This window comes from Cannabis sativa, chromosome 3 (genome assembly GCF_029168945.1).
Source record: "Cannabis sativa cultivar Pink pepper isolate KNU-18-1 chromosome 3, ASM2916894v1, whole genome shotgun sequence".
In the NCBI taxonomy this organism is placed as follows: domain Eukaryota; kingdom Viridiplantae; phylum Streptophyta; class Magnoliopsida; order Rosales; family Cannabaceae; genus Cannabis; species Cannabis sativa.
In genome coordinates this window covers 62,306,974-62,313,544 of record NC_083603.1, presented here as the reverse complement: position 1 = coordinate 62,313,544, position 6,571 = coordinate 62,306,974, and positions in this window count along the sequence as shown.

Sequence of the window (6,571 nt, the reverse complement as noted above, 5' to 3'; positions counted from 1 at the left end):
TTTTTGTGCCATTTATGCCACTAAATGGTACACGAAAATACCATATTTGAGGAGCGAACTTGCACTATAAAAAAGAACCAAATACAACAGAAAAAGACATCAAATTTTAGAGTAGAGAAATATTAGATTTTGTGCCATAAATAAAACTCATTTCAATATAATCAGATTTACTAGTCAATAAAGAACAGAAATAACATTTTATGTTGCATGGTTCACATGATATATTTCATTATTGTTTAACGTATAAATTCTATTAAGTCCAAAACATATGTATTTGTTAATGATTATAGTGTTATCACCACAGTTGAATATAATCTTGATATATAATCATATTTATGTATCACTTTGGATCATGTCCTATGCTTGAACGTGGACCAAGACCATTAGATTTATCAATTAGAAGCCCAACAATGAAGAAGTCAGGTTCGTGCACGACAATGAAGCAGCGAGTAACACGTCTGACGAATTCCCCAACTGCTAACACCCTTTCTACCACTACCAATGCACATTTTGTCCCCCCACTTTTCTCAGTTTTTTTGTGCTATTTATCCCACTAAATGGTACACGAAAATACCATATTTTAGGAGCAAACTTGCACTATAAAAAGGAACCAAATACAATAGAAAAAGATATCAGATTTTAGAGTAGAGAAATACACTTTCTCATCTTGCTCTCTCTTATTTCTAAAATGAGTGAAGTATTTTAGAAATATTGGTGAGGTTAGAGTGTAGCTTTTGTATTTCTTATTTCTATTATTGATATGGATTCTTTTGTGCTTCATCTCCATATTGTTGGAATTATTTTACTAGGAGCTTAGATCTACTCACAAGTATGTTGTTTAACATCCTAAATAAGAACTTCTAAAACGATTATAAATAAACACATATAAAGTATGAGAAACCTTACATTGGGTGCAGCGGAATAATATGTCTCCTTCCACTAAGATCTCTAACCCTTGTATCCTTTCTGTCGCAGAGTATCACCAAGATCTGAGTCCGAATGTCCTTCTGTTGAATCTGGATTCTTCACGATCTTTCACACTATGATTGAGGTACCACTTGCTGTGTGTGGCCACTACTCTATCACTAAGGGGTTCGAAACAATAATGAAGAAGAAGGAAAGAGAGGTGGCGGATAGGTTAGATAGAAGGCTCAGGTTTTTCTTTGAAAGGAATAAGATGCATCATCTTTTCATGAAGCCATCACTACCTATTTATAGTATGCCACCTACGGTTAGGTTTGAATTATTTGGCATTAAAATAATGAAAATATTAAATGATAAATCCCACATAAGTGGCTGGCCAAGGCTTGTGGATATGGGCCCCACTTTTGTAATTTGCGGTTTTATCATTTCTACATCTCATTTTCTCAAAAATGCCAATTTTCAAATTCAACCATTTAAATGCCAATTTCAACTATTTAATAACTAAAATTAATTATTAAATAATATTGTTATTTAATATATTTATTAATTAGACTAACCAAAGTCTCTTAATTAACAGATATACCCTAGAAACTCTTTCTTTACAGTTTTGCCCTTGCTTAGTGATAAATTCACAAACTAGACATAGTATAACTTTAGAATTATAATTGATTAATCAAAACCAATTAAATGAGTCTTACAAGTAGTATTGTCTCAACTAGTGTGGGGACCATGGGCCTATATATCTGAGCTTCCAATAAGCAGATCAAGAATTTAGCAAGTAAATTCACAGACTTATTAATTCTTCGTTGAATCCACGCATAAAACTTAGAATTGCACTCTCAGCTATATAGAACGCTCTATATGTTCCACCATGTAGACACGCTATTTATTATCCATTGTGATAATCCTAATTTGATCAATGATCCTCTATATAGATGATCTACATTGTATAGGGATTAAATTACCGTAACACCCTACAATGTATTTTATCCTTAAAACACTTAGGCCCGTATAAATGATATTTCAGCGAAGTGAAATGAGTACTCAACCATTTATCTCTTTTTAGCAAAGCTCGAAGGAAATCATCTTTTACTTTCTATTTGCCAAATAGAAGCTATAGATTCCGTATTTATGTTTAGCGCTCCCAGTCAAAAGTAGTCTTAACTAACAAATCAAAGAACACGAATAACACTCTTGAGATTGAACCTAATCATATCAGGATTAAGATCATTTGATCTAGGATCAACTAGGTGATATTGAATTGAATAAATATTACGGTAAGTTTAATAGATCTATATCAAAGTTCAATATCGGTCCCTTCCGATGCATACTCCATGCATCGGAAAGAACATAGGATTTATCCAAGATGCAGGTAAACTCTGTTGTAGATTGTCATATCAGTAAAACCCTGTGTTCTGATAAATCTAGGAATCTTTAATCACATAGTCTTGATTACTTTCCACTGTGCTGACGACACAATAAACAAGAACATAAATGTCAAAAGGGTGTGGATGAATTTATAAATCAAATAGACAAGAAATTGATAATGTGAACCAAATAATACACAAATGAATGAAAAATACTTCTGTTTCTTTATTGATATCGAATAATAGAGATTACATTGAAATGGAATTTTATTTAGGGCATAAAACCCAACAAACTCCCACTTGCACTAATATAAAACTAATCAGTACATCTTAATTAATCCAAAATTCTGACGGTACTTTTCGAATGAAGTTCCTGCCAAGACTTTGGTGCATGGATCAGCTAAGTTGTCCTCTGTGTCCACTTTTTCCACCAATACATCCCTTCTTGCCACATATTCTCTGATGATGTGATATTTCCTTTCTATATGCTTGCTTCTGTTGTGGCTTCGAGGCTCCTTACTGTTGGCTATGGCTCCAGTGTTATCACAAAGCAAAACTAGAGGTTTTTCCATTCCAAGCACGACACCGAGACCTGTGAAGAACTTTTTCAGCCAGACAAGTTCTTTGGCAGCCTCTGCAGCAACTATGTATTCTGCCTCCATGGTAGAGTTTGAAATTGCGGTTTGTTTAGCACTTCTCCAAACCACTGCTCCACCCCCAAGAGTAAACACCATCCCAGATGTAGATTTCCTATCATCAAGACATGCCTGGAAATCTGAGTCGGTATAGCCTATTGGATTTAAAGCACCACCCTTGTAGACTAACATATAATGTCTTGTGCTCTTCAAGTATTTCAGAATATACTTAATATCATTCCAATGTTCCTGACCTAGATTTGTCTGATACCTGCTCACGATTCCTACTGCATAACAGATGTCAGGTCTAGTGCATAACATTGCATACATTAGACTTCCAACTATAGAAGCGTAAGGAATTTTTCCCATGTCCTCTATCTCTTGAGGATCAGTAGGACACTGTTCCTTAGATAGACGGATACCATATCTAAAAGGCATAGTCGCCCCTTTGGTGTTAGTCATGGAGAATCTCTCTAAAACTGTATCAATGTAAGTTGTTTGAGAGAGAGCAAGGGATCTGTTTATCTGGTTTCTAATAATTTGAATACCGAGAACATAGGTAGCCTCACCCAAATCTTTCATTTCGAATTGAGTGTCTAGCCATTCCTTGATGTCAGTCATTTTCTTGACATTGTTATAAATGATCAAAATGTCATCAACATAAAGGACCAGGAATACTACTACTTGGTCTTCCTTGAGTTGGTAAACACAAGGTTCATCTTCATTCTGAAGAAAGCCGTAGGTCTTGATGATTTCATCAAACCTTTTGTTCCATGAGGGAGAAGCTTGCTTAAGTCCATAAATAGACCTATTTAACTTGCAAACTTTCTTTTCGTGCCCTGGAAGAACATAGCCTTCTGGTTGCTCCATATAGATGGTTTCTTCAAGAACTCCATTAAGGAAGGCTGTCTTGACATCCATTTGTAGATTTCATAGTCGAAAGCGGCTGCGATGGAGAGAAGAATTCAGATGGATTTGAGCATGGCGACTATACTAAAAGTTTCCTCATAGTCGACACCTTCTCTTTGGGTATAACCCTTGGCGACTAGTCTACCTTTAAAAGTTTCGACATCGCCTCTAGCACCTCTTTTCTTCTTGTAGACCCATTTACATCCGATTGGACGATAGTCATCGGGTGCATCTACATATTCCCAGACTTTGTTCTTTTTCAGGGAATCCATTTCTGAATCCATGCCGGCTGACTATCATTTCCGTTCTGGACTTGCCATTGCCTATTTATAGGTTAACTGGTCGTCTTCAATACCGTCACCAATGACCATATTGATTTCACCATCCAAGCCATAACGAGACGGTTTTGTAGAAATCCTCCCACTACGACGAGGAGCGATGATCTTCTGAATAAGAACTTTAGTGGTAGTTCTCTCAGTTGTTTCTACTGAGGGAGTGGGATTATCCTCTTCTTGAGTGGAAGAGGACGGAACATTGGAAGGAGTTATATCTGAAAGCATTTCCTCTAATAGAACTTTACTTTTTGGTTTGTTGTCTTTAATATAGTTTTCTTCAAGAAAAGTAGCATTTGTAGAAACAAACACTTTGTTATCCTTGCAACTATAAAATAGTCCACCCCTAGTCTCTTTAGAATTTTCGACAAACATGCAAACTTCAGTTCGGGATTCCAGTTTGCCTTCTTTCTTTCTTAAGACATGAGCAGGGCACCCCCAAATTCTATAATGGCGTAAACTAGGTGTACGACCATTCCATAGTTGGACGGGTGTCTTAGGAACTGCTTTAGATGGAGCAAAATTTAAAATGTCGTTTGCCATCTGTATAGCATATCCCCAGAAGGACGTAGACAGAGTTGAATAACTCAGCATAGACCTAACCATTTCCAAAAGAGTGCGATTTCTTCTTTCTACTACTCCATTTTGCTGTGGAGTGCTTGGGGCAGTATATTAAGATTCAATTCCAAGTTCAATTAAATGATCTTTGAACTGCATATCCATATATTCTCCACCCCTATCAGTTCGCAAGATCTTTAATGTTTTACCTAATTGGTTTTGAGCCAAAGAATGAAATTCTTGAAACTTTTTAAACGTTTCAGATTTCATTTGCAATAGGTAAAGAAAACTGTATCTAGAGAAATCGTCAATGAAAGTGACAAAATACTCATAACCACCTCGGGCTTTTACATTCAGGGGTAACCCTTTGCAGAGATAGAACGTTTCGTCATTTTTCATTCTAGGCAGGACTCCCATATAGGTAATTCACCTAAGATGACATCTTTCAATGGACCGTCTTTGGTTAGCCTATTGAGTCTATCGAAGCCTACGTGACCTAAACGTAAATGCCATAGATAAGTTTGTTCATCATTATCAATCTCTTTTCTTTTAAGCCTTCTAGGTCTAGCTACATTAAAAAGTTTAGTATTTAGTGAGATTTGTATATTTGGTCTTAAAACATAAAGCCCTTGTTCCATGTGAGCCACACATATATGAAATCTATTATGAGAAATTGAACAATTAGAACTCAAAAAATTCAATATATAAAATTGTGTTTGTAAACATGAAACACTAATCAAGTTTCTACTAAATTTTGGAATAAATAAAACATTTTCTAAAAGTAAAAATTTCTTTTGAAACTTGATACGGGCTGTTCCTCTTGCTTTGACCGATACTAACTCGCCATTTCCAACTTTAAGCTTTAACTCTTCTGGGTGCAGTTTTTCCCAAGTTTCAAGCAGCTGCAATGAAGAACAAACATGGTTAGTAGACCCAGAATCAACAATCCATGTGGATTTGTCATTCTCTAAAACACATGATTCAAAGACAAAAGCATTACCTTCGTTTGAATTGTTTAGAAGCCGGGGACATCGTTCTTCTTGATGTCCCTTTTCATTACAATTCGAACATAGAAGATTATGTCTAAGAATTGTACTTGAAGAAGCAGCTTTGTTAGAGCCTTCATGCTTAATCCTCTTCCTCTGATTAAAGTTTTCAAAACCAGGAGGTGGCATTGCAATCAAATTCCGTTCATGAGCTCGTAATTCTGCTTCGAGCTTATCCATGTCGGATGAGTTAAAATTGTTGATCATGTAAGATACAACAAATGCATTATACTTCGGAGGAAGACTAATTAAGTATGACTTGTACCCATTGTTCCTTTGATAATTCAATTCCAAGTAGATTTGCCTTTTGGAACTTCAGATTCATCATCAATTGGTGCGAGTTTATGCAACTACCAGGATGTATTTTCACACTATAGAGTTCATTTGCTAAGACATTGACTAGGAGTAGATCGGGGTGAGGGTTATTCATATTTGCACTACAAAGATCAATAAAACAGAAGTAAGGTTTTTGGTTCAATAAATTCATACACAAGTTCAGAAAATAACAAAAAAAAAAAAAAAAAAACACATATGTTATAAAAATACAAAAAAAAATTAACATATTTTATTTTCCAAGGTTTCCAACAAATTGATACAGTGTCCCGTTTAGGCGAGAGTCAAAGCATCATCCATTGAATAGAGTTGTCAATTCATCTAAAATGATAAACATTCTAGCAACCTTTTATTCGATCGAAAAGAGAATCCGACGTTGTCCGGTTTAGGCGAGAGTCAAGGTCATTCCTATTTCATGAACTCCCACCATTGTTTCATACTTTTGTAAGTCTTATAAAGTCGCCACC